A 16,719-nucleotide genomic window follows, 5' to 3' on the forward strand; every position below is an offset into this window, starting at 1 on the left:
AGGCAAGCTCTATTGAGAGTTAACTTTGTCACTCATGCCTGGGCAGATATTAGAAAAAAGATGGAAAAAATAGAGGATTGGCACGAGCAGGCATTAAATTAATTTTTAAGGGAAGCTCAAAAGGTTTATGCATGGAGAGATGAAGAAAAAGCCAAAGTAAAAGCAAAAATCATGATAGCCGCTATGCGGGAAAGTAACTCCCAGAGGAATCTGAAGCCCCCAAATACCACCCCTAAAAATTCGTGTTTCAGAGACAAGGAAAAGGGAAAAACCAAAACCCCAGCATGATCAAAATCCCAGGAGCAAACCAAAAATGCCTGTTTTTATTGTGGGGAAGAAGGACACTATAAGAGGGATTGCCCTCGTCTAAAAAAGAACCTGAAAATATTCCAAGAGATATACCCAGAAGAAGAAGAGGGAGGTCATGGGCTCTATTTTCTGGGAGATAAATACCATCTAGAGCCTTTGATAACTTTAAAAGTAGGTCCCCAAGAGGAGGTATTAGAATTTATAGTTGATACAGGGGCAGAGAGAACTTGCATAGTAAATATTCCAAGAGGGTGTAATGTGAGTAGACACTGTGAAGGTAACAGGAGCAAAAGGAGAAGGGTTTGAAGTTCCTGTCATTAAAAACGTGGTGATTGAAGGGGAAACCAGAATAGGGATGGGAGATGCCTTATTAGTTCCTAGGGCAGGTAGCAACTTATTGGGGAGGGACTTACAGGTACCATTAGGAATAGGGGTCATATAGGAAGAAGGGAAGATGACAGCTAGAGTGTTAAAAGTTGGCCAAGAAGATGAAGGAAACATTAACAAAGAGGTTTGGGCTGGGGAAAGAAATAGGGGAGGATTGAATATTGACCCCATAAGGGTCACAACTGAAAGAGAAGAATGTCCCATACGTGTGCATCACTACCCCATATCCTTAGAAGGAAGAGAAGGCTTAAAGCCAGTAATAGAAGAATTGATAAAGGATGGGACATTAGAACCTTGTATATCTCCTCATAACACCCCTATTCTCCCAGTAAAATAGTCTGATGGGACGTATAGATTGGTACAAGATTTAAGGGAAGTTAACAAGAGAACTCGAACCCGTTACCCAGTGGTACCCAACCCCGATACCCTGTTAAGTAAAGTCCCACCTCAGCATCAGTGGTTTAGTGTCGTGGATCTTAAAGATGCTTTTTGGGCTTGCCCATTGGCAGAGGATAGTAGAAATATTTTTGCTTTTGAATGGGAGGATCCAAGTATGGGAGAAAGCAGCAATTAAGATGGACAAAATTACCACAGGGATTTACTGAGTCTCCAAAACTTTTTGGACAAGCTTTAGAAGAAATATTGAAGACTTTCCCCACTCTTCCTGGAATACAAATTATCCAATATGTGGATGACCTTTTATTATCGGGGAAGCTGAAGTCAAAGTTAGGGAGACCACTATAAAACTATTGCAATTTCTTGGGGAAAAAGGATTAAGAGTATCAAAAGGGAAACTACAATTTGCAGAATCAGAGGTAAAATATCTTGGTCACTTAATAAGTAAAGGTAGCCAAAAACTTAATCTTGAGAGGCTTGCAGGGATTTTATCTCTTCTCCCTCCTTCTTCAAAGAAGGAAGTTAGAAGACTGCTTGGATTGTTGGGATATTGTAGACTATGGATTGAAGGGTATACACAAGCAGTAAAATTTCTATATGAAAAATTGACAGAGGGGGACAATATAAAGTGGACCAGAGAAAATTATAATAAATTAGAAGAACTGAAGTTGAAACTAGCCTCGGTACCAGCTTTAAGCTTACCCTCATTAGAAAAACCCTTTCATCTGTATGTGAATGTGGAAAATGGAGTGGCTTGTGGAGTTTTAGTCCATGAATGGGGAGGGGTAAAAAGACCAGTAGCTTATTTATCTAAATTGCTAGATCCAGTGAGCCATGGCTGGCCAGTATGTATTCAAGCTATAGCAGCTATGGCTATTCTGGTAGAAGAGAGCTGTAAGCTTACTTTTGGGAGTAAACTAATTGTGTGTACACCTCACACAGTCCGACGTGTTAAATCAAAAAGCTGAAAAATGGTTAACAGATTCTAGGATGTTAAAATATGAAGCAATTCTGATAGATAGTGACTTGAAACTAGAAGTAAACAAAAGTTTGAATCCAGCTCAATTTTTATATGGAGAACCAAAGAGTAACTTAACACATCATTGCTTAGAAATTATACAATACCAAACTAAAATTCGGGAAGATCTAGCAGAACAGGCCCTCCCAGAATGGGAAAAAATATATTTTGATGGTTCATCTAGATGCTTACAAGGAAAAAGGATGTCAGGATGTGCCTTAGTTGACTGGAAAAATATGCAGACCATCGAAAAAGGGAAATTACCTTCAAGTTGGTCGGCTCAATCTTGTGAATTATATGCTCTAAAAAGAACACTGGAATATTTAGCACACAAGAAAGGAACCATATATTCAAAGTATGCCTTTGGGGTAGTACACACCTTTAGAAAAATTTGGGAAGAAAGGGGGTGTTCTGGTTTGGTCAAATTTAGAGATATACCCTCTGAGAGAAGGCACAACCACCCCTCCCCCACCAGGTTCAGGAAAAAAAAATATTTTCCTTGAAGGAAAGTGAAAGAGATAAAAACTATTTATTTAACAAACACACGGGAAAAGGATAATAATGCTAAATAATAAAATCTCTCGCTGCGGAGAAAAAACCTGGGAAAGTGTTAGAGTCCTCCCTTTGGTCTCCTCGGAGCTGGGGCTTGGCCCAGGGCCAGACCCTCTGTGCTCGGTGGAAAGTTCTCCCAATGTGTTCTGATATTGAAGCAATCCATGGAAAAAGGGAAAACTCTGAAATTCAAGGGAAGGGAAAAAAAAGTTCAACTCTCAGTCTCTCTCCGGAGAAGAAGAAGAAACTGAAAAAAAACTGGCTGAAAGCTGGCTGGGAAAAAGAAGTCGCTATCTCTGTGTGACCTTCAACAAGCTGCAAACTGCTTTGAAAAAGTTTTGCTCAGGTTTTTTCCTTCCCCCTCTCAGGCTCAGTTTAAAGGCATAGAAGGGCACAAGAATTAATTTCTGGGCATAGGGCAGCGATATTGGATACACATCATAAGGTCACCCCAAGACATTCCACCCCTTATCCCATATTGTTGGCTCAATGCCTAAACTAAGATATTCTAATTCTACACCCACATTAATACATATATATATATATACACTATATATGAACAGTGAGCTATATATGAACAGTGACAATAAAAATCAGCAAGCAGGTATATACAAGCATTTCACACTACAGGTGGTTTTCATGCAACAATCAGATCACAAGTGGTACACGTGTTGTTCCCTTTCTGCATTACCCACCATGTGCAACCGGGTCCCTGAGCAAAGACAACCCCACGGATGGGTTTGTCTGTGCTCGAGGCAGAATTAATCCACACAGACTTTCCTAACAGACCTCGGACATGCACTACTGGGACCTTATCTCCATCTGTTGTATGCAGGGATTCAGACTGGGCTGGACCAGCTCTATTGGTGGAACCTCGGGTGTTAACTAACCAAGGTGGCCTTTGCTAGATGCCGTTCCCAATTTTTGAAAGTTCCCCCACCCAGTGTCTTCAAAGTGGTTTTCAACAATCCATTGCACCGTTCCACTTTGCCTGCAGCTGGTGCATGGTAAGGGATATGGTACACCCACTCAATGCCATGTTCTCTAGCCCAGGTGTTTATAAGGCTATTCTTAAAATGAGTCCCATTGTCAGATTCAATTCTCTCAGGGGTGCCATGCCTCCAAAGGACTTGCTTTTCAAGGCCCAGGATGGTGTTACGGGCTGTAGCGTGAGGCACAGGGTAGGTCTCCAGCCATCCAGTGGTGGCTTCTACCATTGTGAGCACATAGCACTTGCTTGGCAGGTTTGGGGCAGTGTGATGTAATCAGTCTGCCAGGCCTCCCCATACTTGTATTTGGACCATCGCCCACCATACCACAGGGGCTTCACTCGCTTGGCCTGCTTGATCGCAGCACATCTCACAATCATGGATCACCTGGGAGATACTGTCCATGGTTAGATTCACCCCTCGATCTCGTGCCCACTTATAGGTGGCATCTCTGCCCTGATGGCCTGAGGCATCATGGGCCCATCGAGCTAGGAACAACTCTCCCTTGTGTTTCCAGTCCAAGTCTACCTGTGACACTCCTACCTCTGCAGCCTGATCTACCTGCTTGTTGTTTTGGTGTTCTTCATTAGCCCTAGTCTTGGGGTCATGGGCATCTACATGGCAGACTTTCACAACCAGCTTTCTTACTTGGGCAGCGATGTTTTTCCACTCTTCAGCAGCCCAGATTGGTTTTCCTCTACGCTGCCAATTAGCTTCTTCCCACTTTTCTAACCATCCCCACAGAGCATTTGCTACCATCCATGAATCAGTGTAGAGGTAGAGCTTTGGCCATTTCTCTCTTTCAGCAATGTCCAGGGCTAGTTGAACAGCTTTGAGTTCAGCAAGTTGGCTTGATCCACCTTGTCCTTCAGTAGCTTCTGCAACCTGTCATGTGGGACTCCATACGGCTGCTTTCCACTTTCATTTCATCCCTATGATGCGACAAGAACCATCGGTGAAAAGAGCGTAGTGTGTGTCTTCTGCTGGCAGTTGGTTGTACGGTGGAGCTTCTTCAGCACGTGTCACTTGTTCTTCTTCATCAGCGAGACCAAAGTTTTCACCTTCAGGCCAGTTTGTGATTATTTCCAAAATCCCAGGGCGATTCAGTTTTCCGATACAGGCGCGCTGTGGTGATGAGAGCAATCCATTTGCTCCATGTGGCATTGGTGGCGTGGTGGGTAGAGGGAACCTCTGCTTTAAACATCCACCCCAGCACCGGTAGTCGGGGCGCCAGGAGGCGTTGTGCCTCAGTTCCAATTATCTCAGAGGCGGCTTGGATTCCTTCATAGGCTGCCAAGATTTCCTTCTCTGTTGGGGTGTAGTTGGCTTCAGACCCTCTGTAGCTTTGGCTCCAAAACCCCAGTGGTCGACCTCGAGCCTCACCAGACACCTTCTGCCAAAGGCTCCAGGACAGGCCATGGCTCCCGGCTGCAGAGTAGAGCACGTTCTTCACTTTGGGTCCTGTCCTAACTGGGCCAAGGGCTACGGCGTGACAGATTTCCTGCTTGATCTGGGCAAAAGCTTGTTGCTGTTCGGGGCCCCAATGGAAATCGTTCTTCTTGCGGGTAACCAGGTAGAGAGGACTCACAATCTGGCTGTACTCAGGAATATGCATCCTCCAAAAGCCTATGGAACCTAGGAAAGCTTGTGTTTCCTTCTTCTTGGTTGGTGGAGACATTACTGTGATCTTATTGATGACCTCCGTGGGAATCTGACACCGTCCATCTTCCCATTTCACTCCAGGAACTGGATCTCTTGAGCAGGCCCCGTGACTTTGCTCTTCTTGATGGCGAAACCAGCTTCCAGGAGAAGCCGGATAACTTTCTCTCCTTTCTCAAACACTTCTGCTGCAGTGTTCCCCCACACAATGATGTCATCAATGTACTGCAAATGTTCTGGAGCCTCACCCTTTTCTAGTGCAGTCTGGATCTGTCCATGGCAGATGGTAGGACTGTGCTTCTACCCCTGGGGCAGTCGGTTCCAGGTGTACTGCAAACCCCTCCAGGTGAAAGCAAACTGGGGCCTGCACTCTGCTGCCAGAGGAATGGAGAAAAATGCATTAGCAATGTCAATAGTGGCATACCACTTCGCTGCTTTGGACTCCAGCTCGTACTGGAGCTCCAACATGTCTGGCACAGCAGCGCTCAACGGTGGAGTCACTTCATTCAAGGCACTATAGTCCACAGTCAATCTCCATTCTCCTTCAGACTTGCGCACAGGCCAGATGGGACTACTGAAGGGTGGGTGAGCCTTGCTGATCACCCCTTGGCTCTCCAGCTCACGGATCATCTTGTGGATGGGAATTACAGCATCCCAAGTTGTCCGGTACTGTCGGTGACGCACTGTGGAGGTAGCAATTGATACTCTTTGTTCTTATACCTACAGAAGGCCTACAGCAAATGGGTTCTCTGATAGTCCAGGCTAAGTATTCAATTGCTTAATGCCCTCTGTCTCCACAGCAGCTATTCCAAAAGCCCACTTGAGTCCCTTTGGGTCTCTGAAATACCCGCTTCAGAGGAAGTCTATGCCAGAAATGCACGGGGCCTCTGGACCAGTCACAATGAGATGTTTCTTCCACTCATTTCCAGTCAGGCTCACCTCAGCTTCCACCAGGGTCAAATCTTGTGATCCAGCTGTTACAAGAGAAATAGAAACAGATTCTGTCCCCACATGATGCGATTGGATTATTGTACACTGTGCACCAGTGTCGACCAAGGCATCATATTTTTGTGGTTCTGATGTACCAGGCCAACGAATCCACACAGTCCAAAAAACACGGTTTTCCCTGACCTTTGCCTGGCTAGAGGCAGGGCCCCTCTATGCCTGGTTATCCTTCTTTCCCTGGGCCTGTATCTTAGAGGTTCCTTCATGGGAATTGGACATGCCATCGTCTTTTCCATCATTACCGGCAGTTTGCGTACAGGCAGCTGGAGCTACTTCCTTTCTGGTGGAACGTCCTTTCTGAGACTTGCGCTCCTTCAATTCACGCACTCGTGCTGCCAGAGCAGAAGTAGGTGGTCCACCCCACTTCCTCATGTTTTCCCCACTGTCACACAGGAATTTCCACAGCTCACTTCATGGGATATACTTTCTGTCTGCCGAACGTCCACGTTTGGTATCAGAATCTCCGATCTGTACGGCTATTTGGAGAAGGCCCTCTTTGATCTCCTTGAGTTCCTGATGATTCTTCTCCATCGTATCTTCCATTTTCTGCATACGTGTTTCCACAGCTGCAACTCTTGCATGTGCTGGGCCATGCACAGAGTCTGCATATGCTCAGAGTTTCACTGCCGTATCCCGCACAGTCTCATTCTCAGCGTAGTTCGGTTTCATTATTGCTAAAGCAGAAGCGTATTCTTGTGGCCCAAGTCGTATGAGTTTTCGCCACATGAATGGATTAACTCTGGCCCGGTCTGGACGCCTCAATCCTGGGTCATCTGTGAAGACAATCTCTACCACCCCTAGTTCTCTCAGGCGCTGGATCCCTTGTTCTATGGTCTTCCACGGGGTTTGCTGCATGTAGAGATCATCTCCACACATATATCTTTCAACCACACCTGTCAAAACCCGTCTCCAGACACTGGTAGAGTCAGCCTCCCTTTTCATCGCTTGGTCGATCACTGGATCACGTGACAGGGATCCCAAATGCCTCGCTTCAGCACCGTCCAGCATCACATCATCACCTGCAGCATCCCAAATACGGACCATCAAATTTATTATGGATTCATCGGACCGTCGGGGGTACTCCTTTCTTAGGCTATGATGGTCCTTTATAGACAATGACTCAGTAATGGTTTCTGTGCCTGAGTCCGTTGATGGCTTTGAGGTTCCTTCCCCTGCATCATCCTCATCTTTCACTGGGCGATCAGTTTTGGTTGTGTGTTTTTTCCTCGTGACAGGAGTCACTGTCAGTGGCGCAGGCTCTCCATCTGGTTTGGGGTTGCTGTCTGGTTTGGCTGCAGTCTGAGTGACTGGGGTGTCTGCAGGCTTTGCGGATTGATCTTCCTGCCCCTCTACCATTACCTGCTGCAGTGTGCGATAGGCATATGCCAAAGCCCAACATATTGCAAAAACCTTTTTCTCAGAATTGTCATTGTATTTCTCTTTCAGATATTTCCCCACCTCAGCTGGTTTCTGAATTTGTTCAGACGAAAGATCCCAAACTATCAGGTCCGAGAATTTCTTTAGGGTTTGGCCGATGTCCTCCCATTCCCCACACCACTCAGGATTTTCCACCTCTGGGTCAGGTGTCTCATCAGTCACCCTGGAAATTGGAGCTCTCATTCTAGACAAGCTGCGTGACATATGGAGGAAGATTACCAGACTAAATACCAGGAGGGTGGTCTCTTTAACATCCAGGGGATACTGAACATTCTCAAGAGATAACCTATCAAATTTAAAGGGGAGGGAAACCCGGTCTCCTCCTCTTCTCTCAATCTGGGTGGAATTACTAATAAATTCCCAAAACAGGCTACTGAAGCTAGGACTGGGGTTAGGACCGAGAAACCACATATCATACACACTTCGAACAGCTGCCTATACCTCTGTCAACTTCTTATAAATCATTATCACCGAGCACAGCAAGATAGAAATCCTGATTCGTCTCCCTTCTCTGTGAAATTTGCATATCAGAGACAAGATTGGAGCAAGTTGTGGATAGGCAAACAACCCTAGGGACCAAAAAAGCACTAGTACCTCAATGAAGCCTAAGGACCAGAAAGACATGAGTACATCAAGCCAGAGAGACATTATGAACTCAACCAGCATGGTGACTACTTTACCTCAACACAGAATAAGTAAATTCAAACCAAAATGTAATTAGCACAGGTTTTTTCACTTTCCTTCGAGCCACGCAGTTGGGCGCCACTAAATTTCTTCTGGTTTGGTCAAATTTAGAAATATATCCTCTGAGAGAAGGCACAACCACCCCTCCCCCACCAAGTTCGGGAAAAAAATATTTTCCTTGAAGGAAAGTGAAAGAGACAAAAACTATTTATTTAACAAACACAATGGAAAAGGATAATAATGCTAAATGGTAAAATCTCTCTCTGTGGAGAAAAAACCTGGGAAAGTGTTAGAGTCCTCCCTTTGGTCTCCTCGGAGCTGGGGCTTGGCCCAGGGCCAGACCCTCTGTGCTCGGTGGAAAGTCCTCCCAATGTGTTCTGATATTGAAGCAATCCATGGAAAAAGGGAAAACTCCGAAATTCAAGGGAAGGGAAAAAATTTCAACTCTCAGTCTCTCTCCGGAGAAGAAGAAACTGAAAAAAAACTGGCTGAAAGCTGGCTGGGAAAAAGAAGTTGCTATCTCTGCGTGACCTTCAACAAGCTGCAAACTGCTTTGAAAAAGTTTTGCTCAGGTTTTTTCCTTCCCCCTCTCAGGCTCAGTTTAAAGACATAGAAAGGCACAAGAATTAATTTCTGGGCATAGGGCAGCAATATTGGATACACATCATAAAGTCACCCCAAGACATTGGGTTACTTAATTTAAAGGGAAAGGGGCTGGTACATGAGGGACTCATTTTAGAGGTTTTAGAGGCATTAAAATTGCCTGAAGAAATAGCTGTACTACATATTAAAGGACGCCAAAGGGGAATGACCTCAGAAATAAGAGGGAATAACTTGGCAGATCAAGAGGCTCGAAATGCAGCGGAAAATGGGACCAAAAAGGTTATGTAAGTTTGGACCCCAGATAAGGAAGAATTAGAAGTTCCAAAATATAGTAAAGAAAGAAAAAAGAATGAAGTAAGATTGGGGGAGAGCAAGATCAATCTGGAAAATGGAAACTCCCTGATGAGAGGCAGTTACTCTTATGATCCAGTTTTAAGGTTCTTAGAAATTCCTCTGCCCCAATTAGGGTGCAAATAAGACCATATGCCAGTGACAATAGAAAGGGTTTTATTTGATGGTAAATATGAGAGAGAGAGAAAGAGAGAGAGAAAGAAAGAGGATAGCTGGGGGGAACAGAAAGAGTAACAGGGACAGAATAAGGAAAATATCACCACTCCGTGGATCCCAATGATGTTCGTTGATCCTCTCCAGCTAGCCCTCTTGGGGGTGAAGGTCCCCTCAGAAGGCATAGGATCCGATGGGTATATATGCTCAGGCTAGGTAGGCATGTCCAGGCATGTCCCCCTGGAGGTGGGGGGGGGGCAGTCTCTTACAACAGACTCTGGGTCTGTTGCATCACATGCAGTCCTGTGAGGCAAAGCCTCTCACGTGAAAGTCCTGTGGATGTGGCCTGTGGGGTTGGGGGTTCCACAGCTGGGACAGTTTGTGTAATCGGATGATGGGTGTTTATTGCCTCTCACCAGAGGTTGCACCATGCACCTGTGAAAAACAAGGTTCACTCCTTATAATTTTTAAAAGAAGTTTAAAAAAAGGGACAATTAGGAGACAGTAGCAAAAAGGGTATTACGGCCGGGTGCTTTGGCAGAGATCCAAAGGCACACCTCTACATCAAAAAGATCGTCTTTAAAAGTATATCTCTTATTGCATATTCATCACAATCATGCATGATTCATAAATTCTTTGGAGTTTCTATGTATCATCCCATCAGCCTGTTATAAATGAAGTCTGTAATTAGTGCTGTTATGTATAAAAATGAACTGTAATAAAACTATACAAAGCCAGAGTTTCAAACCCCCCCACCAGCCTGGCTGAGAGGAAAATTTTACAACACTGGAGTATTACAGCTGGTGGTGGGGTGCGTGGCTGCGACCCAGGAAGAGATGACCGGTCCGGGGAGATGGTCCTGAAAGGAATCGCCTGCCCGAGGTCTGGTATCTTCCTCTCAGCTGCTGGCAGAGGAGCCCTTGCAGAAGCTATCAGCTCTTTAGTGATTATCAGCTCGTGATTTCAGCTCAGCTCTGCAGGGCTGCCTCTAGGCCAAACCAGACCGGACAGAGAGACGAGAAGACCCGTATGGCTGGTTCCGCACGAAGGTAGCTTTATTGGTGGTTCCCTCCGGCGAAGGGAAGGCCAGTGACGAGCTCTCCCCTCTACAGAGGCGAACTGGTCTTTTATAGGGATACAGGGGATCAGCAAGGGGACCAATGGATTACAGAGGGTCTGGGATAGACCAATGGGTTACAGAAAGATCTGCATAGGGTCTCCCAAAGGATTGTGGGTCTACTTTTCCTCACCATGACTCAAAAGTCCTTTCCAGGGAGTCCTGCTGGGCGATTGCGAAATCTCTTATCTCAGCAGACATCCCTCCAGGGCAGTGGCTGGGCATATCCCACAACTCCCCCTTCTGTATTTATTAAAAGGGCATTCCCAGCAGCCTTTCTGCAGCAACGTAGGAGGCAAGAGAACATAAGTAACACAATAATAATTACAATGAATACCCACAAAGCTCCCTTAATCAAGGATGCAATCCATCCCATTATTCCCCATCGTCCAAAAAGTCATTGTCTACTTTTAGGTCATCAAGGTTGTGGTGAGGACAGCATCAACGTAGATACATTTCATCTTTGGGCAGGGATGGGGCTTCTGAGAGGGAATACAAGCAAGATTTTGTTAGCTTTGTGGTGAGAGGGGAGGTTTTGGGGTTTAGGGAAGTTTGACAAGGGTTGAGGGAAGGGGATATTTTGGGGTAGCAAGGGGTGATAACATATAAACTAGGGATCAGTTTTTCCAGGCTGTGTCTGGCTTACGGCTTGACTGTTTGCTGTAGCTTCTTGTTCAGCTTTCTGTTTCGTCTGCTGCCATGTGGTGGGACGATCTTTTTCCTGGTTGGTGGGCATTCGGTGACGTTTTTGTCTCCATGCCGATCTGGTCTGGTTTTGTGGAGGTCCTGTATTTGTCTCAGGAGAGTTCTTGGTGTTTGTAGGAGCAGTGTTTGTAGGGCCTAAGTATGGTTTAATGCTTTTTCCTGGGAACCACTTCAGGCCAGATGGTAGCTGGACACAGGCGTAGCCTCTCCCCCAGGTAATCAATTGGAAAGGCCCAGAGACCTGGTGTGTTTCAGGGTCCTTCACCAGCACTGGTGGCTTCTCCGTGAGCTTAGCTTGGGTTGAATTTGAGAAGTGGTGGAGTACTGGCAGGTCAGGCTCTGACGATGTACCATTTAGGAAGTTAATGACATAGAGAGCCTTACAGAGTCTTTCAACAGGAGACAAGATTTCTGTTTCTCTCCGTTGCTGGTTGAGGACTCTTTAGAGAGTTTGGTGGGTCCTTTCTACGATGGATTGTCCTGTGGGATTGCTAGGTATGCCTGTCTTGTGTTTTATTCCCCATTGGTTGAAGAAATCTTTTAACTTGTGAGAAGTGTAGGCAGGCCCATTATCTGTTTTGATTTCTTCAGGGACTCCCAGGGTGGCGAAGGCAAGGAGAAAATGCTTGATGACGTGGATGGCACTTTCTCCTGCATGGGCTGACGCAAACACTGCCCCAGAAAATGTGTCAACTGACACGTGCACATATTTGGATCTCCCAAAGGATGGGAAGTGGGTTACATCAGTTTGCCACAATTGGCAGCTGTTCAGACCACGGGGGTTGACTCCGGTACCCATAGATGGTATTTGGTAGTTCTGGCAGTTCGGGCACGTTGCAATGATAGCTTTTGCTTGATCTTTTGAAAGCTTGAACATTCTGACTAGGGCAGGAATGTTTTGGTGAAAAAATGCATGTGACAACTTTGCCTGGGCAAAGATGTCAGGGACGTTTGCAGTCTCTGCTGGCATGGCCAGTGCATCTGCTCTCCTGTTCCCTTCAGCAATGGGGCCAGGGAGGTCAGTGTGTGACCTCACATGCATAATGTAGTAAGGCTGTTTACTGTGCGAGATTAAATGGATTAATGTAGAAACCAATTGGTATAATTTTTAGTTGGAGACCTCCTTTAGAAAAGCATGTTCAGCCCTCATAGCTATACCAGCGACATAAGCCGAATCTGTGACCAGATTAAAAGGTTCATCTTTAAACTTCTCAAAGGCTCTGACAACAGCTGCTAACTCAGCAATCTGTGGAGATCCCTCTACTATTTGGATATCAGATTCCCATTTCTGGGTATTGGGTTGTCTCCATGTCATGACAGACCGATGTGATGAACCATCAGTAAAGACAGTCAGAGCTTTAAGAGGTTTTCTACTTTGGATTAATTTTGGAATCAATTTAAAAGCTGCTTCACGGTAGAAAAGTCTATGTTTTGGCATGTGAACGGAAATTTGGCCTGTGTAGCTATCTAGGGCTAACTGGAGGCTCTCATTGGTCCGAAGCAACAGCTTCAGATCTTCAGTGGTCAATGGCAAGTATATGCATGTGAACTCACACCCTGCAAGAGAGCGGAGACGAGTTCTGGCCTTTTTTATTAAAAGTGACATTACTTCTTGGAAGGTGGTTAATCTTTTTGTAGGTTGATGGCTTGTGAAGACCCATTCAAGTATCAGCAAAGGGTCTCTGAGTTTAGGGTCCCATTGGAAGATCAGTCCATGGAAACAGGGAGCTTTACCCAAAACTGCAAACTGAAGAGGCAGGCTGGGTTCAATGCGATGGGCTTGGCATGAAGACAGGGCTTCTTGAACTTTAGTGATGGTATCTCGGGCTTCAGGTGTGAGGATGCATGGAGAGTCCAAGTCTTTGCTGCCGTGGAGGAGGTTGAAGAGGGGATCAAGGTCTTAATTTGTAACTCCCAGTAGGGGGCGTATCCAATTTATGGATCCACACAGGCTGTGTAAGTCCCTTAGGGTTTTAGGGTCCTTTTTGATGGAGAGTTGCTGGGGTACGATGGCTCTCTCACGGATCTGGAGGCCGAGGTAAGTCCATGGGCTGGAGTGCTGTACTTTGTCTTCGCGAATCTCGAACCCTGCTTCTTCTATGGTTTCAATTGTCTTTTTAAGAGTTCTGTCCAAGTAAGTTTTTTCTGATGCACAGATTAGTATGTCATCCATATAGTGGTAAATGATTGCTTCTGGAAACAGGCTTCTGATGGGGGATAGAATGTGGGCGACATACCACTGGCAGATGGTCGGGCTGTTCTTCATGCCTTGTGGGAGGACGAGCCAATGGTATCTTCTGAGTGGGGCTTCATTGTTAAGAGAGGGGATTGAGAAGGCGAACCGTGGTGCATCCTGGGGATGGAGCGGGATGTTAAAGAAACAGTCTTTAATGTCTATGATGGCCAGCAGCCAGTCTCGGGGCAGCATTGATGGTGATGGCAGGCCGGGTTGGAGGGGGCCCATGTCTTCAGTGACCTCATTGATCTTTCTTAGGTCATGGAGTAGTCTCCATTTGTTTGTGCCGGGCTTTTTCAGTACAAAGACAGGAGAATTCCAAGGACTTGTAGTCTCAGTGATATGACCTTTGGCAAGTTGCTCTTCCACCAGGGCTTCCAGCGCGCTGAGTTTTTCTTTATCAAGGGGCCACTGCCTTGTCCACTTTGGGTTGTCAGTCTTCCAGGTGAGCGGGGGGGTAGATGGCAGTGCGCGTTTCTCAGTGGCCCCAGTCAGAAATCCTGGCTGGGAATGGTAAGAGTGGCACCCCACTGGGATAGAAGGTCTCTGCCCCATAAGGTGATGGGGGCTCTTACCACGAATGGTCGGGTGGTCGCTATCTTGCCCTCAGGTCCTTCAATGACAACATTTCGTTTGCTCCTCATGGATACTGCAACTCCACTAATCCCGGAGATCATACCTGCCACTGGCTCCAGTTCCCAATTCCCTGGCCACTCAGAGCGGGCGATGATGGTCACGTCTGCTCCGGTGTCCAGCATCCCTGGGCGGTAGACCCTCTCTCCTTTACAGAACAAGCTGCACTCAATGGTCGGTTTGTTTGAGCCCACAATCTCTGTCCACATTGCTGTAGGATTGAGGGGAAGCTGTTCTGTGGAAGTAAAAAAGCTTGAGCAATCGGTGTTCCCTGTGGGAGAAAGAAAGGTGTGTCCGTGCAGCAAAGCTGGACAAGAATCTCTTGTCCAGGGTGCACTGTTTGTATCTCAGGTAATACAAAGAGTTGTTCTGGACCATGGATGGTATCGCTTAGGATAAGAATGTCCCATGGGCCGTCATGCGGTCCATACTTTCCTGTGGGAATACGATAAAAACGCTTGTCAACAAAGTTAAATGGCAGTGATGTTACCAGTTGGCGTCTCGTTCCGATCGGTAGCGCTCCGTGTGTTGGATTTTTCTCATGTGTTCTGGGATCGCCTGGGATGATGGTGCCGGGTGAGGTCCAGCTGTCTGCTCTCGGTGGTCCGATGTGGAGTTCACCGCTGCGGCAGGGTAGTATGGCCTTTGATTTGTTGTCTGGGCACGGGGCCTTGACACCGCGCTCCGATAGAAGTTTTTTGGACGCTGCTGGTGCTGTTGCTGTCTCTGGTGCCTTTGGTAGGCGGCGCGATGGTCCTGGGTGGGTGACCTTTGTGGGCAGTCCTTTATAAAGTGTCCAAGTTTGCCACAATAGAAACAGCGAGCATTCTCCTTAGAGACTGCTGCAGCAAATGCACTGGAAACTCCCTCTGTGATGCCCTTTACAACTGCTTGGATCATTGTGTTCTCTGTGGATGTGTGTCTAGTACAGCTCTCTATCATTTGTTCTATTGTGGGTTCTGTGTCCATGGGTAGGGCCCTCAAGATATTCTTACATTGTTCATTAGCATTTACCATGGCAAGTTTGCTCAAGAGTTCTTTTCGTCCATCCGGACTCTCTATCTGTTTCTCTAAGCTAGCTTTCAAACGATCAACAAACTGAATGAAGCTTTCATTTGCTGACTGTTTGATGTTAGAGAAATATTGTGTAGGGACAGAATCATCAGGGGTGAGAAACAGCGATGTCTTAGCTGCAATAGCTATGTCTTGTAATGCTACTTCAGGTAAGGTTGTAGCTTGATCTAAGGGGTTTTGGAGGTCACCTTCTCCAGTCAGTTGTTCTATTGTCCAATCTGTCTGATTTGCGTCTTTAGCATAAGTGTCAGACAGTGTTTTTAAATGTCTTTTCCAATGCCTTTCCCATAACATATATTCGGCAGGGGAAAGGATGCAGTTAATAATGTTTTTAATATCATGTGGTACTAATGTATAGGCAGAGAAAGTGGCTTCCAATAAGTTTCTAAAGAAATGTGATCCTCTCCCATGGTCTTTTGCTGCCTTGCTAAGCTCTTTGATTTCTCTGTATGGGAAAGGCTCCCATGTTTTTGTAGATAGGCCACCCCTCCTCCCTTTCCCTATAATGACTGGAAAAGCTGAAATTTTCTGAGCCAACTCCCAATCCCCCTCCCGGTTTGCTTCCCTGCGTGTCTGTGCCCACCGGTCTTCAGATTCAGAGTCAGAGCTGCTGCTACTGTCATCTGAACAGCAGGGATAGGCCGTGGCAGGGCGGGGCTGGGATACAGGCGTAGCGCGGCGTTTTTGAAATGCCGGCTCTGCTTTACCCAGGGCGGGAATGGCGGGGGGTCGGGGGTGCTTTGAGGGGTAGGAAGGGGTCCTGTTATGGCAGCAAGTGGGTGAAGAGGTTGTACAGCAGCAGGTCGTTTGGGGGGGCGGATTACAGGTAGTTCCGGTTTCGCAATTCCATGTGGAGTTGGGGTGGGCGATAGGAGGGGGGGGGGGGGGGCAGTAGGCTCTAGCGCAGCAGCGGGGGGGAATGGGGATCGCAAGAACCCGTAGTAGGGGGAGGGGGGGTGCAGGGAGAGGGAACATCAGCAGGGATTGCGCAAGATGCAGCTGGGTGGGGGGAGAGCGGGTGTGCCGGCGCCTGCCAGGGTGGCAGAGCCATTTGCGGTGGGGGAAGGGGGGAGGGAGATTCCATTCTATGGGCGATAGCCTGAGGCGGTGCCGCGGATAGCTGCGTTCCGCCAGCGGCGAGAGGGGCAGACGCTGGCGGGGGGCGTGACGCTTGTTCCGTGCCCCACAGGGTGTGCACGGAGCTCTGCGGGACCGGTCCCGTGTTGTACCATGCTTGCTCCGTGGGTGCGGGGGGGGGGCAGCGGCGGCAGGGCGGCTTGCGGGGCCGCCGTGCTGGGGTGTGGGGGGGGCAGGGTCGCGTGGAGCAGGGACGCGGCAGGAAGCTGGGACGCGGCAGGAAACTGGGACGCGGTGGGGTAGGGGGGGGTCGGAGGCACTGCGGGCCGGTGCG

This window comes from Coloeus monedula, assembly GCF_965178545.1.
Source record: "Coloeus monedula genome assembly, chromosome: W".
Lineage (NCBI taxonomy): Eukaryota > Metazoa > Chordata > Aves > Passeriformes > Corvidae > Coloeus > Coloeus monedula.